The sequence below is a fragment of the Arachis stenosperma genome, chromosome 9 (genome assembly GCF_014773155.1).
Source record: "Arachis stenosperma cultivar V10309 chromosome 9, arast.V10309.gnm1.PFL2, whole genome shotgun sequence".
In the NCBI taxonomy this organism is placed as follows: Eukaryota; Viridiplantae; Streptophyta; class Magnoliopsida; order Fabales; family Fabaceae; genus Arachis; species Arachis stenosperma.
This window is the reverse complement of record NC_080385.1, coordinates 66,510,752-66,535,070: the sequence shown is the minus strand read 5'-3', so window position 1 is coordinate 66,535,070 and position 24,319 is coordinate 66,510,752. Positions and strand designations below refer to the sequence as shown.

Sequence of the window (24,319 nt, the reverse complement as noted above, 5' to 3'; positions counted from 1 at the left end):
TCCTTGGATGCTCATTACCAAGTCAAGGTTATTTTGTTGCATTTATAGCATTTTCACTACTTTTGGTCTTAATTCCTTGTTGCTTGTATTAATTCACAATTTTGAGCATCTTTTAGTTCTTTTATTGCTTAGTTCTTTTATTCTTTCAAGGATAATGAAGTCGTCTTTGTCCTCCCCAGTGTCTAGTATCACGAATTCTGCAGGGAGGTAAGGGTTTTCAACCTTCACAAGGACGTTTTCCACCATGCCAAATGCCCATTTAAGGGACTTGTCTGCCATCTACAGTGAGATCTTAGCAGGTTGTACCTCTTGAATCCCTAGCTTCTTCATCACAGAGAGAGACATAAGGTTGATGCTTGAGCCAAGGTCGCACAATGCCTTCCCAAAGGTGATGGTCCCTATAGTACAGGGAATAAAGAAGCTTCCAGGATCTGGCAGCTTCTGAGGTAGTTTCTTCTAGACTAAGGCACTGTATTCCTTGGTCAGCACTACCATGTCATCTTCCCATAAGGTATTCTTGTCAAAAATTAAACTTCTTAGACATGCCATTGAAGGGGGTTCTTCTCCAACACCTTTGCAAAAGAGATATTGACTTGCAGCTTCTTGAGAACTGCTAAGAATTGAGCGAATTGCTCATCTTTAGGATCCTCTTACACGTCTGAAGTGGGATACTCTACAGGCTCCTCCATCTTCATAGTGGCGTGCATGAGGCATTCTTGTGCTTCTTCTGAGCTCTGATTTCCTTCAGTTTCTTAGTAGAAGCCTCCGACTTTGGTTCGGCCTCAGCTTCCATAGTGAGGGCCTTGCACTCTTCCTTTGGATTCACTTCCGTATTGCTTGGAAGAATGTTGGAGGGGGTCTCTGGGATCCTCTTGCTCAACTGACCGACCTGTATCTCCAAATTTTGAATGGAAGACATAGTTTCTACCAGGAAACAATGAGTGGTCTTGGAAAGGTTGGAGTCTATAGTAGCCAGGTCAGAGAGGCTCTATGCAAGGGTCTCCATCTGCTACTGAGAGAGTTGGAATGATCTGTTGTTAAACCGGTTCTGGTTTGTTCTACCCTGATTGCTGCTGAAGCCTTGTTGAGGCCTCTGTTGATCACTCCACCCAAAGTTAGGGTGGTTCCTCCATCCTTAATTAAAATTATTCGAATAGAGATTGTTGTTGGAGTTTCTGGAGGAGTTTCCCATGTAGTTTACCTCCTCCATGGTGGTCTATGCACAGTCATCAGCGTCCAATCTGGGTAGTAAGCAACTAAACATTGTGTTCCACTCAAGTGCTGAGAGATCATATTGATCAGCTGGGACATGAGCTTATTCTGAGCCAGGATGGCATCCAAAGTGCTAACTTCCATGACTCCTCTCTTCTAAGCCACCCCATTGTTCATAGGTTTCCTCTCAGAAGTATACATGTATTGGTTGTTGGCAACCATTTCTATAAGCTCCCAAGCTTCCTCAAGCGTCTTCATCATGTGAAAGGAGCCAACAGCAGAGTGGTCCAACGATATCTTTGACATCTCAGAGAGACCATTATAGAAGATCTCTAACATGGTCCATTATGAGATCATGTCAGGAGGACATCTCCTAATCAACTGCTTATATCTTTCCCAAGCTTCATATAGGGATTCACCCTCTCTCTATCTGACGGTCTGAACTTCCACCCTAAGCTTTCTCAGCTTCTGAGGTGGAAAGAACTTGGTCAAGAATCCATTGACTACCTTCTCCCATGTATCTAGGTTCTCCTTAGGCTGAGAATCCAGCCATAGCCTTGCTCTGTCCCTTACAGAAAAGGAAAAGAGCATGAGCTTATAAACCTCTAAGTTTACTCCATTAGTCTTAACAGTGTCACAGATCTGCAGGAAAACAGAGATGAATTTGTTGGGGTCTTCCTGCGGGAGTCCATGAAATTGGCAATTCTATTGTACTAAAGTGACCAGTTGAGGCTTTAGCTCAAAGTTTGTTGCACCAATGGTAGGTATGGAGATGTTGCGCCCATAGAAGTTGGAATTGGGTGCAGTATGAGATCCAAGGACCTTTCTGACGTCTCCTCCAGCTTCTGGATTAGATGCCATAGTTGTGTCTTCAGCTTCTTGTTCAAGAGCTTCCGTAGATTCTCTCTGGTTCTGCTAGGTTGAGCTTGCTGCAAACGCCTTCTTAAGAGTCTCTCATATTTAGGATTAGGATCAAAAGGGGCTTCTCTATCCCTATTCCTACTCATAAAGAGAAACCGAGAGAGGAAAAAGAAAGAAGTCTCCATGTCAGAGTAAAGAGGGCTTCTTTTGAGAAACACGGATAAAGAGAAAAATAAAGGTGTCTTTTAAAAAGGAGTTTTCAAAAATAGAGGGGGAAAAGGTTTGAAATTTTCAAAAAAGATGAGAAAGAAAGAGGTTAATAATTTTTGAAAAAAGAAGAGAAAGAAAGAAGAAAAGATTTTCGAAAAAGAAGAGAAAGAAGAGTTAAAGAGACACCAAACTTTTAAAATTAAAATAAGAAAAAACAAACAACTAACTAACAAGATTTGAAAAATAAAAATTTTAATTTAAAGAAATTTGAAATTTAAAAATGAAAAGTCAAATAAAGGTTTTAAAATTCAAAAATTTGAAAAAGTCAAGAGAGAGAGAGAGAAATAAGATAAGATAAGATTTTAAAAGAAATTTAAAGATTTTAAAATTCAAATTTAAAAGAAAAACAAACAAACTACAAAAGTTTTAAAATTTGAATTTAAGTTAAAGATAAGATAAGTTTTAAAAAATTAAAAATTTTAAAATTCAAATTTTAAAAGAAAGCAAAACTTAACAATATACTAAAATTTAAAATTTAAATTTTGAAATAAGATAAGAAAACAAAATTTTGAAAATCAAAGAAAAAAATAAGATAAAGATTTTAAAGAAAAGTTAAACGAAAAAAAAAACAAGATTACTAATCAAGACACCAAACTTAAAATTTTGAATTTAAATTGAAATATTTTTGAAAATGTGTTTTTTTTTTTTAATTTAGAACGAAAAGAAAAACACTAACAACACACCAAACTTAAAAATTTTGAATTCAAAGTCACTAAATTTCGAAAAATTGAAAAAGAAGACATCAAACTTAAAAATTTTGAAATCAATCAAAATAAAACACCAAGAAAATTTCGAACAAGAAGAAAGAAAACAAGAGCAATTTTTTACAATCAAGAAAAGAAAATTCACAAAAACCAAAAGGACACCAAATTTAAAGAGTTGACATAAGACTCAAACAAAAGAAAAAGACTAAAGATGAAAAAGTTTTTTGAAAAAGATTAAGAAAAGAAACAAAGAAAGTTTGAAAACTTTTACAAACAAAAAGAAAATCTAGTAAAAAGTACCTGATCTAAGGAGCAAGATAACTGGTAGCATGTCAATGCCAAACAATCCCCCAACAACGACGCCAAAAATTTGGTGCGGGAAATTGAACTCGCACAACTTCACCTGCAAGTGCACTGTCCAAGTAATACTTCAGGTGAGTGAGGATCGATTCCATGAAGATTGTTGGATTGAGCAAGCAATGCCTATCCTGCAGATCTTAGTGAAGCGAATAGAAAGATAATTGTTGTTGTTGTAGGTGCATAAAACGAAACAATAAAGAATTAACATAGGAACAATAATAAGAAATCAGTTAAGGCTTTGGAGATGCTTTATCTTTCCAGATTAATACTTCTTACTGTCTACTTTAACAATGAATGATTCATTCTATGGCAAAGCTGTAAGTGATTAACGCCATGGATCATGGTCAATTAATCTTCAGTAATCCATATCAAACACCATAGATCGTGGTAATTCAATATGAATAAGGGTGAAGCTCACACAATTCATTCTCACTTGATTCTACTCAAAACGCCTTAGACAAGGTCAGATCTTCCAGATCAGAAAATGAAGCTTAATGTTCTAGCCTTAGCGCCATAGAAACCTCATCACCCGAAACTGACCAGATTATATGTTACTTATCCTTGATTAGCCCAAGTGAGTTATTGGTCTAGGTGATGCATTCTCAAGCTTTAGCTCAATACTATCCAGGTCAGGACTCGTAGAGAACTCATGTAGCATAAGGGATCATACTCTTGTTCCACCCCAAATTCATTAGATGAAGAAAGACAATACATAATAGAATGGAATTAAACACATATTGAAATAGAAACAGTAATACAGTAATATTATTAATCCATAGGAATCAGCAGAGCTCCTAACCTTAACCTAGGAAGTTTAGTTGCTCATAATTTATAGAGAAAACTTAGATCTGAAAGTATTATACAAGTTAATTCTTCTAAACCTAAGTGATCTCCTCTTTATATTGGAGATGCTAGCCCAAAAATATGTTAATTTAAAATTAAAAAGTACAAAGATAAACTAAACTAAGCTAAATAGTGCAAAAAATCCACTTTGGGCCCACTTTGGTCTTGTGCTTGTCCTAAGTCTGGCATTCAACTTGGAGTTTGGGCATTGAACACCAAGTCAGAGGTGAACATGCTGCTCCCTTGGTCCCTTGGTGGCGTTGAACGCTAGTTTTGTGTGTTCAACGCTGGGCCTTGATCCTTCTTGCGCGTTGAATGCCAAATGTGGGTGTTCAATGCCAGTTATGGGCAGTGATCTGGAAATGAAGTATAGACTATCATATATTGCTGGAAAGTTATCTTTCCAATGCCATTGAGATTGAGTCATTTGGACCTCTGTAGCTCAAGAAATGTTCGTTGGAATGTACAGAGGTCTGGATCTGACAACATCTGCTATCCTTTCTTTAGCTTTGAACAAGACTTTGCCAATCTTGTTAATTTTGTCCAAAAATCACCTAAAATCATAGGAAAAACACAAAAACTCAAAGTAGCATTCAAAAAGTGAATTTTGCACAAAGACATACTAAAATTTACTAAAATTAATAAAATCTAACTAAAAACAATATAAAAATGCTATGAAAAAGCGTATAAGAAATCCACTTATCAAAAGGCGTACGATGACCCTGCTCTGCAGGCTCTGTGCCCTCCTTGGTTCATCGAGGAGGAGGAGTGGGGGATATGGATGCTAGTCATCCCTCTTATCTGCTTCAATGTTGTGCAGTTTCACCAGGTTGATCGGGTGAAACGGCAATTCAATGGAGAGTAGCAGGTTCCTGGCACTCCAGTAAACCTTGATAGGTATCGCGGGAACTGGATTTATATTTGTCTCGCATGTTTTAAAGTTAAATTATTACAATATACATATGTAGTCCATATCAACCCCGTCAAACTAGTTACTTGTATGTATTTATTTCGACAGACCTCTACTGGCAGGGGTGACGATGTCTGGTGGCCTGACAAACATCGCGATTGGCATGAGCGCTGGGAGACCCGTTTTCATCTAGGTTATATGATCTCCATTGTCTACACATTTGATACTAGGCTGACACAGGAGTATCACGATTGGTGCCATAGGGCTTGCTGGTGCGCGAATTTGTGACTCGCACAACTGAACCTGCAAGCGCACCGGGTCGTCCAAGTAATACCTCAGATGAGTAAGGGTCAAATCCAACGTGGATTGCCAGATTGAGCATGTTGTGGTTATCCTGCAGATCTTAGTCAGGAGAATAAAAAGATAGTTGTTGTTTGTTGTAGGTGCATAAACAAGCAATAATAAAAGCAGTAAAGAATTAAGGTAGAGACAGTAATAAGCGGTTAGTTAAGGCTTCAGAGGTGCTTCTTCTTCAAGATTAACACATCATACTCGCTACTTCAATGATGAATGATTTCATCAATGGCAAGGATGTAAGTGATTAAGCCATTGGTTGTGGTCATTAATCTCCTCAGGTCCAAACCAAACATCCAAACAGACTAGATCAATCGGGGAGAGGGTAAAGCGCGAGCAATTTAATCTCTTTGCTGATCCTACTCAAAACGCCACAGAAAAGGTTAGATCTTCCAGATCAGAGACTGATGCTCATATGGTTCTAGCCCTTAGAGCCACAGGAGCCTCAAGTACCCTTGACTAACGAGGTTTTATGTCACATACCCCAATTAGCCCAGATAACTTGTTGGAACCCGTGATGCATTATCAAGCTGTAGCTCAATACTATCCGGGTTAGGACTCGTAAGGAACTCATGTAGAATCGAGATTCATAAGGATAAAGAATGACAATGCATCATAGAATAGAATCAAACACAGATTGAAGAAGAAAAGTAATTATATTAATCCATAGGAATCAACAGAGCTCCTATTCTTAACCTAGGAGGTTAGTTGCTCATACTTTACAGAGAAAACAGCAGTGTGTCTGTGCTTCTCCCCTCTTGGGAGGCATAATCTTCAGAAGGAAGGAAGTCCCTTATTTATAGTAATTACTAGACCTAAAAGATATTACTAATAATTAAAAATTACAAAAATGAGAAAAACTAAGGTAAAGGTGCGAAAATCCACTTCTGGTCCCACTTAGTGAGTGTTTCGGTTGAGCATGGTGTCTAACTTGAAGGAGTGAGTGTTGAATGCCCACTAGGGGGTAAATATATTGTTTCCTTGCTCCCCTTATGGCGTTGAACGCCAGATTGGGCATTCAACTTGGGAGGTTGGTCCCTTTGGGGTGTTGAATACCAGAAAGGGGGTAGTTCAGAGGTTCAACGCCTAGTTTGGACAATCCAGTCCAAAGAAAATATAGACTATTATATATGGCTAGAAAGCCCTAAAAGTTAGCTTTCTAACACCTTTGAGAGCGTGTTAATTGGAGCTTTGTAGCTCTGGAAATGCTCGTTTGAATGCATGGAGGTCAGGATTTGACACCATATACACTCCTTTCTTTACCTCTGAATAAGACTTTGCTAAAACTTGCCAAATTCATCCAAAAATCACCTAAAATCATAAGAAGAACACAAAAGATGAAAGTAGCATCCAAAAGGTGAATTTTGCACTAAAACATACTAAAACATGATAAAACTTAACAAAATATAGCTAAAACACTGTGAAAATAGCACCAAAAAGCATATAAAATGTCCACTCATCATAACACCAAACTTAAACTATTTCTTGTCCTCAAGCAACCAAAAACAAGTAGTACTAAAAAGAAGAGAAACATACAATAAGTCCCAAAGTTTCCAATGATGCTCAGTTCCAACTACCGAGTGGCGCTAATAGCTTTTTACTTCTGAACAGTTTTAGCATCTCACTTTTCTTTGAAGTTCAGAAGTATTAGCTTCCCTTGGAACTTAAAATCCAGATGATGTTATTGATTCTCTTAGTTTAGCTTTTCTTGATTCTTGAATACAGCTTCTTTTTTGAACACAACTCTAAGTGTTTTGTTTTCCCGTATTACCACCATATACAGAAACGCCACAGACACTTAACTGTGGAAACCCTTTGGATTCGACTTTAGCTTTGCTTAACGTCCTAGACAGTGGTACCCAGAGTTCTTAAGCGTACTCTTTTGCTTTGGATCACGACTTTAACTGCTCAGTCTCAAGCTTTTTACCTGACACCTTCACACTACAAGCTTTTAGTTAGGGGAAGCAGCTCATTTGAACTTTTTAGGCCAATTTTTTTTCATGGTCCTTCCTAACCATTGATGCTCAAAGCCTTGGATCCTTACTCTTTTGATTTTTCTTTTGAGCTTTCTTTTTTTTTTTGCTGCCTTTTCTTGTTTCAAAAATCAATATTTTCCTTTTATTTTTCAGAGAATCGATAATACTTCTCTAAATTCACTATTCTTCAAGAGCCAATAGACTTTACCTCAATATCAATTATGCACTGTTAATTCATACATTCAGAAGGTAAAGGCAAGGCCAGCACATCAAAATAATTAGAATAACTTATGATATAACTCGAAACTTATGTATCTTACTACTTCTTTTAAAAAAATAATTAAAAAATTTTTCTTTTAAGCTTGCTGAGGGATACATAGGATACCTTATAACCAAAATAAGGAAAAGTGAATAAAACTAGAAAAGAACAAAATACTACTTGTGATCATGCTACATTTAGTATAGAAAATGGGAAATAAGATAAAGGAAGGAATAATGAAACTTACCCACCTCATTTATAGTAGTTGCTGATGAGGATGATCTACCTTCCTTTAGCATAAAACCAGAGCTTGCTCTACAACACCAAACTTAAAAAGTTTGCTTGTTCCCAAGCAAAGGAAATGTAGTCCTTGCTGTTCTCTGATGGGGTTGGCAGGGCAGGTAGGGAAGGTGGAGTTATGTGGGACCCACTGGCTGAGAAAGCTGCTAAACTCGAGTTGCCTGCCCCTGCTTGGCATTCAACGCTAAGAATGGGCATTGAACGCCCATTGGAGGCCATGAAGGTGGCGTTGGCTGCTCCCTAGAGGGCATTGGACGCCAAGATTGCTCCATTACTAGTGTTCAACGCCATTGCATGCTCCTTGGTGAGCATTGAACGCCCAAAGAGGACCAAGGAGTGGTTCTTCTTAACTCATGAATGGGTGTTGGACACCCATCTTCCTCCTTGTCTGGTGTTCAATGCCAGTAAGGGGCTCTCCCCAGGGTGTTCTGTTATCCATCTCAGGCATCATAGTCTATGTCCTAAATGCTACACATGATCACAAACATAAAAAGAAAACAAGGAAAACTATGGAAATCAACGAAAAAGAAAGCAAAAACAAAAGAAATAGAAAAAATAGTAGTTTGCTCATGGTGGATTGCCTCGCAACAAGTGCTCCTTTAATGTCATTAGCTTGACACTTGATTCTTGAATTTCTTCCTCTTCTTCCAGTTAGTTAAAAAAAATGACTCTCTGGGAGAAGAGGAGAAGATTAGCGCCCTCGGATATGAATTCCTCCTAAAAAGCTTTTTGGTATTATTACCAGAGTAATTCTCCTTGCCTGTTAGGACAGGGGTTGGAATGTTTCTCCATCCCCTGTGCATCTCCCGCTTGGGGCCCTCTTCCACGGTGGGTAGTGATTGCCCAACACCAAACTTAAGTTTGATGTCTGGGAAAATTGTATGAGTTTCTGCCAAGGGAGGAGGCTTCTACATTGCATTCTGTATGAAGGTATCTCGTTTGTCAAGGTGTCGTGGAGGTGTAAAACCCTTGAAAACCATCCAGTCCGTACGTAACCTCAACACCAATTTGCCTTTCTCAGCATCAATGAAGTTTCTTCTATTAGAGAGGGGCCTTTGCTTCAAAACCTCAACAAAAGGAATATTGCCTTGCAGCTTTTTAAAAGCTTCCAAGAACTATGATCAGTGCTCGTCCTTGGTCTCCTTTTGGGGCTTCTGAGGGTGTGGTGCTTCAAGATCTTGAATAGGTGTCATAGAGGAGGCATGTGACAGTGTAACCTCAGCCATCTCTGGAGCCTCTCTCTCTGCTAACCCTTTAGCAACTTGCACTTCCTCCTTTGATTAAAATTTAGCATCCACTGTGATGGTCATGCACTCTTCTCTTGGGGTAGGCACTGGGTTATTGGGAAAAGTAAGAGATCTCTTAAGTTTCTTGGGAAGGTTCCTCTGAGTGACTGCATCGTACTCCTTAGTAAGCACCACTGTCTTTACTTCCTTCCAATCCCTCTTGTGATTCAAGATGTCCTTCATGAACTTAGCATATGAAGGCATTTATTCAAGATGTCCTTTGCAAAGGGGATTTCGATCTCCAATTTCTTGAAATCGTCTAGGAACTTGGAGAATTGCCTATCCTTTTCTTCCCGTTGAAATCTCTAAAGATATGGCATCTTGATCTTGTACTCATGAGCCTTGAGTGGTGCGGGGTGAATGTCCATAGTGCCTAAAGAAGGGTTACCAGCTTGCTTAGAAGAGGTGTTCTCTAAATTAACACGTGTATGGTCTCCCCTACTTGGGCATTCAATGCCACTGCTGGTCCTTCCCAACCATTGAACGCCAGGGTTGCCCCTTCTAGGCATTGGACGTCAGTGCCACCCCTTAGTGAAGCCTTGGACTGCAGCTTGTGCATCTTCTACTAGTTCTTCTTCCCCCTGCCTCTTATTGTTCTGAGGCTGGATGGTTAGTGTCCTTTCACTCCTTAATTGGATGGCTTGGCACTCTTCCCTTATCTATTCAGACAGATGCTGTTCAACTTTGTTCAGTTGTGCCTCTATGTTCTTGTTGGAGGCACGAGTTTCTTGCATCTCTTCTTGCAAGCTCAGCAACTGTTGTTTGAGAGAATGTAGTTGCTAGGTTATTGATTCACTTTGCTTAGGAGGGTCTGATTCAGTGGACATAGTTTTGACCTCTCCTCTTATTGATGTCTCACTAGACAAGTATAGATGCTGATTGCTGGCAACTGTCTCAATGAGTTCTTGAGCTTCCTCAATTGTATTCCTCATATGTATTAAACCACTTAAAAAAATGGTCTAAGGACATCTTAGCCATATCTGTGAGTCTATTAATAGAAAATGTCCAGCTTTACCCATTCTAAAAACGTTTCTGTGGGACATTTTCGTAGCATCATTCTATATCTCACCCAAGCATCATGAAGAGACTCATTCTCTTCTTGTATGAAGCCTTGAATGTCCAATCTTAGCTGGGTTAGCTTCTTTGGGGGGAAGTAGTGGTTCAAAAACTTGTCTACCAGTTTACTCTATGAGTTCAGGCTTGCTTTGGGCTGAGTATCCAACCACCTCTTTGCTTGTCCTTTTACAGCAAATGGAAAAAATAGCAGCTTGTTGACATCCTGGTCTACTCCTTCAGCTTGTACTGTATCAGAAATCTGCAGAAAATTTGCAAGGAATTCTATGGGGTTCTCTTGTGGAAGTCCGTGAAACTGGCAATTTTGCTGTACAAGAGTGATTAGCTGTGGGTTGAGCTCAAAATTGTTTGCCCTAATAAGGGGTGATGATCGAACTTTTTGATGGTTTAGAATTTATCTAATGAAGTCTCGTTATGAAGTATAGTTTCCAAACCAATCAATAATCTTTTCATGCAAAAATTTTGGTTGTCACAAGGAACAAACCCCAAATAAGAAATAACCAGAGTATTTAGACTCCAGGTCGTCTCACGAAGAATTGCAATGAAGTGGTCAATTATTGGCTATGGGGATCAAGGGGGGTTTGATTTGATATTGGGCAAGGAAATGTAAAAGCAAGAAAGTAAATGATACGAAAAGTAAATCAAACAAGCAATTAAAGGAAGCAATTAAAGAAAGAGAGACATTCATGGCAGTGAATTGAGATCATAGGCTTTCTATCCTAGTCATGCATGATTAATTCATCTTATTTAGTCAACTCCAACAAATAGGGAGAAAGTCTAACGAGACTAGCTAATCTGAATCCAAAAGTCCTAACTGACTTACTAATTAAACTAGCAAAAGATTAGCGTCAATGGAAACAATATTCCATAAGTCCTAATCAACTCACTAATTAAATTAGCAAAAGATTAGCGTCAATAGAAACAATATTAGCTAACAACTCTAGATCACCAACATAAGTTGGGTTTTCATGACTCAAGATTGCCTAATTACTCTTTCCAAGCGAAGAATGCTCAAAATCTACTCTAACATCCAACCAATCATTTTGTCAAACACTTGGTGGGCACAAAAGGAAAGCATAGTAAATGTGCAAGAATAATAAAATCTACCAACTACCAATAGCAAGAGAAGTAAAATCAATAACTCAAATCAACAATAAAAATAACATCAAACATAAAATTGCATTAAAGGAAAATTAAGATCCAACAAGGTTCATGAACATAAAAGCAACAAAATAAAAGAAATGAACAAGTAAAAACTAGAAGAGTAGAGATGTAACAACAAGAAATTAAAAGGAGAAACTAAATTAAAACAAGAATTAAAAGTTGGATTTAAGAAAATTAAACCTAAACTACCCTAAATTCTAGAGAGAAGAGAGAGCTTCTCTCTCTAGAATTCTACCCTAAAACATGATGAAAACTAAACTATGCTAAGTGTGTTCATTCCCTATTCAATCCTTGGATTCAATAGCATCAGAAATCGGTTGGATTGGACCCAAAATGAGCTGCAAAATCGCTGGGGGCAATTTCATTAAAGTGGGCCACGGAGAGCATCGGCGCGCGCGTGCAAAGTGCGCGTGCGCGCCCCTGAACGCGAAGCAACATATGGCAAATTTTATATCATTTCGAAGCCCCGGATGTTAGCTTTCCAACGCATCTAGAACCGCCTCATTTGGATCTCTGTAGCTCAAGTTATAGTCAATTGAGTGCCAGGAGGTCAGGCTTGACAGCTTTACGGTTCCTTCATTTCTTCATGCTTTTCTCCTCACTTCTTCCATCCAATACTTGCCTTATGAAAATGAAATCACTCAACAAACACATCAAGGCATCAAATGGAATTAAAGTGAATTAAAATCACCAATTTTAGGGCCTAAAAAACATGTTTTCACATTTAAGCACAAATCAAGGGAGAATTGCAAAACCATGCTATTTCATTGAATAAATGTGAGAAAATGTGATAAAATCCCCCAAAAAAAGCACAAGATAAACCACAAAATCGGGATTTATCAAATCTCCCCACACTTAAACCAAGCATGTCCTCATGCTAAGAATAAAGAGGGACAAAAAAAGGGTATGAACATTTATTCAATGCAAAGAAACTATATGCACCTATCTATATGAATGCAACTAAATGCAAGATGATTCTACCTACTTGGTGAAAAGCAAATCAATCTCCAAGAACGTGTATGAACAAGTGGGGCAAAGGTCATTTGACGACTCACAAACTCCACCAATTCAAATATCAAAATAAAGTTCAAATAGACTTGCAAGAAGAAAGCTCATGAAAGCCGGGAACAAGGAATTGAGCATCGAACCCTCACCGGACGTGTATCCGCTCTAGTCGCTAAAGTATATAGGGTCGATCACTCAATTCTCTTCTAATCATGCTTTCCATGATTTGTTTTTCATCTAACAATCAAAAATTATTCAATGCATGCATACATTCATCATGAGGACTTATTCATAGGTTGTAATGGGGCTAGGGTAAAGGTAGGATGCATATGGTAAAGTGAGCTTGAAATTTGAATCTTTGATTAACCTAAGCTCTAATCAAACACATATAACAACCTATACAATTTTAATACACAACCTAGCTACCCATGATTCCCACTTTTTCACATACTCATGCATTCTTTTTTTTTTATTCACATTCCATATGCATTGATTTTTATTGAACTTTACTTTGGGGCATTTTTGTCCCCTTTTTATTTCTTTTCCTTTTTTTTATATATTTTTTTCTCTTATATATATATATTTTTTCTTTTTCTCTTTTTTTTTTCTTTATCATTTTTTTTCTAAAGTATATACAACGTATCAATGCATATGGTTTTACATATAGTGCATGAACATGTACCCAATTCCCAATATTTTCAACAAAAATAAAAATTACACTTTTACCTCAACCAATGTCCCAAGTTTTCCATACCCAAATGATACACACCCTCACTAGTCTAAGCTAGTCAAAGATCCAAATCAAGGACATTTATTGTTTTTCACTTAGGGATAGTGATGTGCTAACAATAAGAACAAAATGGATTAAATAGGCTCAAAATTGGCTAACGATGGTTGATGAAAGGTAGGCTATTTGGGTAAGTGAGCTAAATGAAATGATGGCCTCAATCATATAAATGCATGTATACATGGAATAATGGACATAAAGAATCAAACAAATCAAAGATTACAATCATAGAAAGAGAACAATGCACACAAGAATGGAAAATAAGTGGTTATAAAATGTAACCACACAATTAGGCTCAAAACTCACATGCTTGTGTTCTTAGCTCAAAAACCATGTTCCAAACTATATTCTTCAAGCAAGTTTGTCACAAAAATTTTTTTTTTTTAAATTGGTAGGGTGCCCTAAAAATAGTTTCTTGGAAAAGAAATTAGCACCCTAACCAAGTTGTCCTAACATAAAAAGGAAGTGGTAAGAATATGTACAAATTCTAACTAACATGAAATCTATCATGCAATGCAACAACTAATCTAACAAAGACAAAAATTAAAAATTGTTGTTGAAAAAGGAAGTTGTTACCCATGGAGGTCGGTCGGACGACCTCCCCACACTTAGAAATTTGCACCGTCCTCGGTGCATGCAAAGAAAAGCAAGGTGGACAGGTTGCTACAATTGATGAGTTTCTTCAAAGGGTTGTGCGGGTGACTTGTTTGTTGCCCCATTTAAAAGCTTTTCCTTTTCCTCCTTTCTTGGTGGCCAACCTAAAGGGGAAAAAAAAAGAAAGAGAATTAAGCCTATAACAAAGATATGAAAGCAATTAGAACATAGGCGGGGGCTAATGCCAAATAAGAATAAGGTTCTCACTACATGTTAGCTACGCATGTAAGTGAGAGAGCAATGTAGGCAAGAGGCATATCAACTAATACTTGATGCAAGAGTAAAGTCAACGCATGAAGAGCACTCAAAAGCATCAAGTTCAACTAGAAAGAGTGGGTCAAGAAAGACATGTAAGTTCATATCAATGCACAAAGGATACAAGAATCATCAAGGGTTAAGCATTGATTCAAAAGTTTCATCACCCAACAATATCAAACAAGTCAAGAAGCACCAAGATTAACCAAGAAATTCTCAACAATTGGGTAAGAAAATTCAACACCACAAAATCGGGGTTTATCAAGGGGCACACAAATGTTCCTTCCATAGAGGTCAAGAGTAAGAGCTGTATAAGACCCCAAGAATCTTCTGGGTTGAGCACCCTCATTTTGATCTATAGGGATTTTTTTGTGTGTTCCTCTACAAACAAGAGACAAAGAGAAAAGGGGAGCCTCTATGTGAAAGTCTAGAGAGCTCCCAATGAGATATCCCAAGGAAACAAGAATGCAAGAATCAAAAGAGAGAATTTTCAATTTTTTTAATTTCAAAAATACAAAAAATAGAAAAGAAATAATTAAAAATTTTGAAAATTAAAAGGAAAAAGTTAATTAAAGATTTTGAATTTCAAAAATTTGAAGGAAAAAGTCAAGAGAAAGAAGCAAGATAAAATAAGATTTGAAAATTTAAAGACTTTAAAATTCAAATATAAAAGAAAGAAAAACAAACAAAATACTAAACATTTAAAATTTTGAATTTGAGTCGAAGATAAGATAAGTTTTAAAAATTTTAAAATTTTAAAATTCAAATTTTAAAAGAAAGCAAAACTAACAAGATACTAGAACTTAAAATTTTAAATTTGAAATAAGATAAGATAACAAAATTTTTGAAAATCAAATTTTGAAAAAGATAAGATAAAGATTGTAAAGATAGAAAAGTTAAACAAGAAAACAAGATTAATAATTAAGATACCAAACTTAAAATTTTGAATTATAAATTAAAAAAAATTTCGAAAAATTTAAAACGGAAAAACAAACACTAACAAGACACCAAAATTTTAAAATTAAAATAAGATAAAACAAATAAGTAACTAACTAGATTTGAAAATAAAATAAAAGATTTGATTTTGAAAATTTTTGAAATTTAAAAACAAAGAGTTAATCAATGATTTGAAAAATTAAATTTGAAGAGAAAAAGTCAAGTAAGATAAGATAAGATTTTCAAAAATTTAAGATAGAGATTTGTTTTTGAAAAATTTTGAAATTAAAAGGAAAAAGAAAAAGAAAGATTTTGAACTTCAAATTTTAAAGAAAGAAAAACTAACCAAATACTAAACTATTAAAATTTAAAATTAAAGAAAAAAGATAAGATAACAAAATTTTAAGATCAAAGAAGAAGATAAGATAAAGATTAAAGATAAAAATATGAACAGGAAACTTAAATTAAATGGAAAGATACGAATGGGACACCAAACTTAAAAATTTTGAATTTAAACTACAATAATTTTGAAAAATTAAAATGAAAAACACTAAAAGAAACAAACTTAAAAATTTTGAAATCAAAGACACTAAATTTTCCAAAATTAAAAAGGAAAAACACTAAAGGACACCAAACTTAAAGATTTTGAAATCAAACACAAGAAAATAACAAGAAATTTTCAAACATAAAGAAAGAAAAGCAAGAACGATTTTCAAAGACTCTAGAAAAGAAAAATACACAAGAACTACAAGGACACCAAACTTAAAAATTGACACAAGACTCAAACAAAAGAAAAAAATATGAAAATATTTTTGAAAATTTTTAGGAAGAAAATAAGAAGCACAAAAAGAAAAACAGTAAAAAGTACTTGGTCTAAGGAGCAACACAACCGTTAGTTTGTTAATCACAAACAATTCCCGGCAACGGCGCTGGTGCACGAATTCCACACTTCATACAACTGAACCAGCAAGTGCACTGGGTCATCCAAGTAATACCTGAGTGAGTCAGGGTCGATCCCACGAGGATTGTGATTTGAAGCAAGCTATGATTATCTTGTAGATCTTAGTCAGGTGGATAGAAAAAGTTGTTGGATTTGTTTAAACGCATAATAAGAAAATAAATAAAACGTTACTAGTTGATGTTTTTGCAATGATAAGAAGATGGTTAAGGCTTGGAGATGCTTTGATCTTCTGGATTAATCCAGTCTTACTATCTAGTCCAATTGTGAATGATTTCTTCTATGGCAGGCTGTAAGTGATTGACGTCCTTCTAAAGAGATCGCCAATGCTCTTCCAGATCTGAACCCTAAGGTTAGTGCGGATCCAGTCATATTGAAGGTGAAGCTCCTACAGTTCATTCTCTTTTGTGATCCTACATAAAATGCCACAGACAAAGTCAAATCTTCCGGATCAGGTGGTGCTGCACCTTTAGTTCTAGCCTCTACCATAAAGACTCTAATCTCTTCGTACCTCGGCTGAACTAGTGTCTCGAGAAGTCCCTAATAAAGTCGTGGATTAGCCGTCTAAGAGATGTATGATCAAATTGGTGGTACATCATTGTCCCATGAAAGACTTACTCTGAACCCCTTTAGAATGAGATAACCTTGTGCTGGTTCAACGCATCATAATGACGAAGAACGGATATACATCTTAGAGTAGAGAATCAAACACGAATTGAGATAGAACAGTAGTACTTTATTAATCCATAAAACACAGCAGAGCTCCTCCCCTCAACCTAGGAGGTTTAGAAACTCAGACTGATAGAAAATACAATCATAAATGTGTAAAGTGTCAAAAGGTTCTGAGGATTGTAAAAGTTCTCAAATAAATACTAGACTAATGACTAAGGATTACATAAGAAGAGTAAAACAGTCTTTTAGTATGAAAATCTACTTCTGGGGCCCACTTGGTGAGTGTTTGGGCTGAGCTTGATTGAGATCCACATGATAGGAGGCCTCTAGGGTGTTGAACGCTGGCTAGAGGGTCGTTCTTGGGTGTTGGATGCTGGTCTCTTCTCCTTTGGGTGTTGGATGCCAGAATAGGGCAGGAGGCTGGTGTTGAACGCCAGTTTTGGGCCATCAATTCTGAAGCAAAGTATACACTATTATACATTGATGAAAAGCTCCATATGTTAGATTTCCATAGCCATTGCGAACGCTCCATTCGGACTTCTGTAGCTCCAAAAAAGCTCTTTCGAATGCAAGGAGGTCAGATCTAGACAGCATCTGTAGTGCTTTTTCTGTCTCTGAATCAGACTTTTGCTCCAGCTACTAAATTTCAGCCAGAAAATACCTAAAATTTTATAAAAACATACAAACTCAAAGTAGAATCCAAAAATGTGAATTTTGCACTAAAACCTATGAGAACTTAATAAAACTTAAATAAAACATGCTAAAAACTATATGTAAATGATGCCAAAAAGTGTATAAAATATCCGCTCATCACAACACCAAACTTAAACTGTTGCTTGTCCCCAGGCAACTAAAAAAAAAGAAGGATGAAAAAAAGAGTAAGATACTATAAATCTCAGATTTTTCAATGAAGCTTAGTTTCAATTAGATGAGCGGGACTTAGTAGCTTTTTACTTCTGAATAGTTTTGGCATCTTACTATCCATTGATACTCAAAAGTGTTGGTCTATTTAGAAACTTAAAATCCAGATGATTTTATTGACTCTCCTAGTTTAGTTCTTTTTATTCTTGAACACAACTTTTAGAGTCTTGGCTGTGACCCTAAACACTTTGTTTTCCAGTATTACCACCGGATACATAAATGCCACAGACACTTAACTGGGTGAACCCTTTCGTATTGTGATTCAACTTTGCTAGAATCCCCAGATATAGGTATCCAGAGTTCTTAAGTGCACTCTTTCTGCTTTGGATCACGACTTTAACTGCTCAGTCTCAAGTTTTTCACTTGACACCTTCGCACCACAAGCATATAGTTAGGGGCAGCTTGGTTGAGCCGCTTAGGCCAGGATTTTATTCCTTTTAGGACCCCCTAACCATTGATTTGCAAAGCCTTGGATCCTTTTAGCCTTGCCTTTTGGTTTAAAGGGTAATTGGCTTTTTGCTCTTACCTTTTGGTTTAAAGAGCTATTGGCTTTTTTTTTATTGCAACATGCTTTTTCTTTGTTGCTTTTTCTTGCTTCAAGAATCACTTTTGGATTTTTCAGATTATCAATAATATTTCTCCTTTTTCATCATTCTTTCAAGAGCCAACATTCTTAATTTCAATTTCAATTATGCACTGTTCATTCATACATTCAGAAAACAAAAGCAATACCACCACATCAAAATAATTGATTATTCTTATTATAAAATTCGAAAATTATGCATCTTTACTGCTTCTAAAAAAATCACTATTTTATTCATGTTTAATGATGATGAGAGAAATGTTTTATAGCTAATTAAAAATAAAAATTAACTACAACTAATTCTTATGTAATTCTAAAAATTAAAAGACAGAAAAATAAAAAAATACTACTAGTGATAATGTAAACCTAAATATGAAAGACAAAAATTAGAATAACAAAAATATGAAAAATAGGAATTGGAATAGTCACAGGGCTAAAACTCAACAACCTCAAACTTGAGGGGCGCTGGGCTCTTCAGGGGAGAGCTTCTGGAACTTCAACTCCTCTATCTCACACCCTGCTTTTCTTGCTCTTTGACCAGTTTGCAAATCATGCTAGTTTGATCTTTCTGTTCCTCTCTTAGTTGATCCAAGGTGGTCTGCAGGTGATGACAAGTCATCTTATGCTAGTGATAAACCCCAATTTTGTGGTTTATCTTGTGCTTAATTTGGGGGTTTTTGTCAATATTTCTCGCACTTATTCACAAGAAATGCATGGTTTTGTGTTTACTTCCTAATATTTCTCCATAATAGAAAACATGCTTATTTTGCCCTTAGAATTGCTATATTTTGATCCTCTTTTTTGCCATTCGATGCCGTGACGTATTTGTTGAGTGATTTCAGAATTAATAGGGTAAGAATGGCCTAGAAGAGAGAAGGAAAGCATGCACAAGAGGAACGAACATGAAGATTTGGATTTTAAGAACTGCAGCATTGACACGCACACGCACATCATGCGGACGCGTGGATGAGGATAGCTGAAAGCGGCGCGCAAGGATGGACGCATTCGCACAGGCCAGAGAATTTCAACCAACGCGCACGCGCACTTCGCGCGCATGCGTGGATCATAAAAGCAATCGGCGCGCACGCACGCACAGCGCGCACGCGCGGGAAGCTGCACGTGTCCTCATTAAAGGAAATCGGCGCGCACATCACGCGTGGGAAACTGCAGCATCGACGCGCATGCGCACATCATGCGCACGCGTGGATGAGGATAGCTGGAAGCGGTGCGCAAGGATGGACGCATCCGCACAGGCCAGAGAATTCCAACCGACGCGCACGCGCACTCGGCGCGCACGCGCGGGAAGCTGCACGTGTCCTCATAAATGAATATTGTGCCTGGCGGTTTCTGAGGCTCATTAGGCCCAATTTCAAGCTGCTTTTGCATGGAAAAAGACCCAAGGATGCTAGGGAGAAGGGGGGATCAATCATTTTGACACTAAGACACATTTTCTAGTTTTTTTGGGTTCTTTGTTCTTCTAGAGAGAGAAACCCTTGTTCTTCTCTAGATCTAGCTTTAATTTGATCTTCCCTTGTTGAATCTGAATTAGAGTTTATTAATTACTAGTTTTGATTGTTCAATTTGAATTCCTTAGTATACTTTTGCTTAGATCTTGTGTTAGTTTATGGATTCTTGTCAATTGTCACTTTATACCCATTGCATGAATGTTTTGAATCTTGACTTGTTGATGTTACATTGATGATTTCTATGCTTAATTATGGTGTTTGAGTGATTGTAAGTTGATATTTGTTAGTAGGTATTTGTTAATTTCAATCCATTTGTAATTTGAACATGTCTTTTGTTAATGCTTACCAAGTGTTTGATGAATTGTTTGTCTTGATTATAGAGTAGTTATTTTTACTCTTGGCTTAGGCCAAGGGAATTGGGTAAACTTGAGCCATTGGGTCTAAAGGATTTGATAATTTGGGAACCCTTAGTTGTCAATTTGATAGCCATTGACACTAGCCTACTACTAGGTTAATTAGTAGTGAGGTTAGGCCTTATGGTTAGATGTTGACCAAGCCATTTAACTTACTTTAAGTATAGAAGTAGATCTAATGAGTTTGGTTCCTCATAATTATCAAGATATTGTTATTAGACAAGGATACTGACCCCAATTCCCATGCATAGTGATGAGCGGATAATTTATACGCTTTTTGGCATTATTTTTAGGTAATTCTTAGTAGGATCTAGCTACTTCTAAGGATGTTTTCATTAGTTTTTATGTTAAATTCACATTTCTGGACTTTACTATGAGTTTGTGTATTTTTCTATAATTTCAGGTAATTTCTGGCTGAAATTGAGGGACCTGAGCAAAACTGTGATAAGGAGGCTGACAAAGGACTGCTGATGCTGTTGGAATCTGACATCCCTGCACTCGAAATGGATTTTCTGGAGCTACAGAACTTCAAATGGCCCACTCTCCAGAGCTTTCCATCAATATATAATAGTCCATACTTTATTTGTGATTAGACAACGTAAACTGGCGCTCAACGCCAGTTCCATGTTGCATTCTGGAGTCAAATGCCAGAAACACATCACGAACCAGAGTTGAACGCCAAAAACACGTTACAACTTGGCGTTCAACTCCAAGATAAGCCCCAGCTCGTGTAAAGATCAAGCTCAACCCAAACACACACCAAGTGGGCCCCGGAAGTGCATTTATGCATCAATTACTTACTTCTGTAAACCCTAGTAGCTAGTCTAGTATAAATAGGATAGTTTACTATTGTATCTTTGGTCTCAGTTTAATTTTATTTTATTCATCTAAGGAGACTATTGATCACGTTTTGGGGGCTGGCCATTTGGCCATGCCTGAACCTTCATCACTTATGTATTTTCAACGGTGGAGTTTCTACACACCATAGATTAAGGGTGTGGAGCTCTGCTGTACCTCGAGTTTCAATGCAATTACTGCTATTTTCTATTCAATTCGACTTATTCTTATTCTAAGATATTTGTTGCACTTCAACATGATGAATGTGATGATCCGTGACACTCATCATCATTCTCACTTATGAACGCGTGACTGACAACCACTTCCGTTCTATCTTAGACCGGGCGCATATCTCTTAGATTCCTTAATCAGAATCTTCGTGGTATAAGCTAGAATTGATGGCGGCATTCATGGGAATCCGGAAAGTCTAACCTTGTCTGTGGTATTCCGAGTAGGATTCTGGGATTGAATGACTATGACGAGCTTCAAACTCGCGATTGCTGGGCGTGATGACAAACGCAGAAGAATCAAGGGATTCTATTCCAACATGATCGAGAACCGACAGATAATTAGCCGTGCTGTGACAGAGCATTTGGACCATTTTCACTGAGAGGATTGGATGTAGCCATTGACAATGGTGATGCCCTACATACAGCTTGCCATAGAAAGTGTGATTCATGTTTGAGAGCACCAAGTCTTTGGAGCCATTGTTGATGATCGCAATTTTGGCCACCAAGTTTTTGGCGCCGTTGCTGGGGATTGTTTGAATTACGATTACGTGCAACCACAGCGCCAAGTTTTTCTGATCCGGCAACAACACCAAGTTTTTGGTGCCGTTGCCGGGGATTGTTCGAGTATGGACAACTAACTGTTCATCTTGTTGCTCAAATTAGGTAATTTTCTTTTTATTTTCCTTTCAAAAAAATGTTTTCAAAAATCTTTCAAAAATTTTTTTCTTTATTTTCGTTTTTCTAAAGAATATTTTCGAAAAAAATAAAAGAAAATACAAAAAAATTAGAAAATCATAAAAACCAAAAATATTTTGTGTTTCTTGTTTGAGTCTTGAGTCAATTTTTAAGTTTGGTGTCAATTTCATGTTTTAAAAATATATTTCTTGCATTTTTCGAAACTTCATGCATTCATGGTGTTCTTCATGATCTTCAAGTTGTTCTTGGTAAGTCTTCTTGTTTGATCTTGATGTTTTCTTGTTTTATGTCTTTTATTGTTTTTCATGTGCATTTTTGCATTCATAGTGTCTAAACATTAAAGATTTCTATGTTTGGTGTCTTGCATGTTTTCTTTGTATCAAAAATTTTTCAAAAATATGTTCTTGATATTCATCATAATCTTCATAGTGTTCTTCGTGTTCATCTTGACATTCATAGTATTCTTGCAAGCATTATGTGTTTGATCCAAAATTTTCATGTTTTGGGTCATATTTGTGTTTTTCTCTCTCATAATTAAAAAATTCAAAAATTAAAAAATTATCTTTTCCTTTTTTCTCTCAAAAATTTGAAATTTTGGGTTGACTTGGTCAAAAATTTTTAAAATAAGTTGTTTTCTTATTAGTCAAGTCAAAATTTCAAATTTTAAAAATCTTATCTTTTCAAAACTTTTTCAAAAATAAAATCTTTTTCATTTTTTTTATTTATTTTCGAAAATTTTAAAAATATTTTTCAAAAATCTTTTTCTGAATTTTATCTTTATTTTCGAAAATTATGCTAACAATTAATGTGATTGATTCAAAAATTTGAAGTTTGTTACTTTTTTGTTAAGAAAGGTTCAATCTTTAAATTCTAGAATCATATCTTTTAGTTTCTTGTTAGTCAAGTAATTAATTTTAATTTTAAAAATTAAATCTATCTTTTATATCATATCTTTTTCAAAATTTTATCTTTTTCAAAAATTTGATTTTAAAATATCTTTTCTAACTTCTTATCTTCTTATCTTTTCAAATTTGATTTTCAAATCTTTTTCAACTAACTATTTGACTTTTTGTTTGTTTCTTATCTTTTTCAAAACCACCTAACATCTTTTCTCTCTCTAATTTTCGAAAATACCTCCCTCTTTTTCAAAAATTCTTTTTAATTAACTAATTATTTTAAATTTTAATTTTAATTCTATCTCACCTTTAAATTTTGAAAATCATTAACTCCTTTTCAAAATTAATTTTTGAAATTCTTTCCCTCTCCTCTTCTTCTATTTATTTATTTATTTACTAACACTTCTCTTCACCTCTCTTCATCTCAAATCACTGCCCTATCCTTACCCTTGTGTTTGGATTCTCCTTTCTTTATTCCCTTCTTCGTCTACTAATAATAAGGAACCTCTTTACTGTGACATAGAGGATTCCTCTTCTTTTTCTGTTCTCTTCTCTTTCATATGAGCAGGAACAAGGAAAAAGGCAGTCTTGTTAAAGCTGATCCAGAACCTAAAAGGACTCTGAAGAGGAAACTAAGAGAAGCTAAATTACAACAATCCAGAGACAACCTTGCTGAAATTTTCGAACAAGAAAAGGAGATGGCAGCCGAACCTAACAACAATAATGCAAGAAGGATGCTTGGTGATTATACCACACCTACCTCTAAGTTTGATGGAAGAAACATCTCAATTCCTGCCATTGGAGCAAACAATTTTGAGCTGAAACCTCAACTAGTTGCTCTAATGCAACAAAACTGCAAGTTTCATGGACTTCCATCAGAAGATCCCTATCAGGTTTTAACTGAGTTTTTGAAGATCTGTGAGACTGTAAAGATGAATGGAGTAGATCCTGAAGTCTACAGGCTCATGCTTTTCCCTTTTGCTATAAGAGACAGAGCTAGAACATGGTTGGACTCACAACTTAAAGATATGCTGGACTCTTGGGATAAGCTGGTCACGGCCTTCTTGGCTAAATTCTTTCCTCCTCAAAAGTTGAGCAAGCTAAGATTGGATGTTCAGACATTCAAACAAAAAGATGGTGAATCCCTCTATGAAGCTTGGGAAAGATACAAGCAGATGACCAAAAGGTGTCCTTCTGACATGCTTTCAGAATGGACCATTCTGGATATATTCTATTATGGTCTGTCTGAGTTCTTTAAGATGTCATTGGACCATTCTACAGGTGGATCCATTCACCTTAAGAAAACACCTGCAGAAGCTCAAGAACTTATTGACATGGTTTCAAATAACCAGTTCATGTACACTTCTGAGAGGAATTTCGTGAATAATGGGACGCCTCAAAGGAAGGGAGTACTTGAAATTGATGCTCTGAATGCCA

At 36.4% G+C, this 24,319-nt stretch overlaps 1 non-coding gene across 1 annotated transcript; it reads right to left on the bottom strand.

The window, feature by feature from the left end:
- Positions 1 to 23,979: 23,979 nt before the first annotated feature.
- LOC130953082 (small nucleolar RNA R71) lies at positions 23,980 to 24,087 on the bottom strand. The gene has a single exon (XR_009075256.1). It is a non-coding gene; the product is annotated as a small nucleolar RNA R71 (small nucleolar RNA).
- Between the last annotated feature and the right edge of the window lie 232 nt (positions 24,088 to 24,319).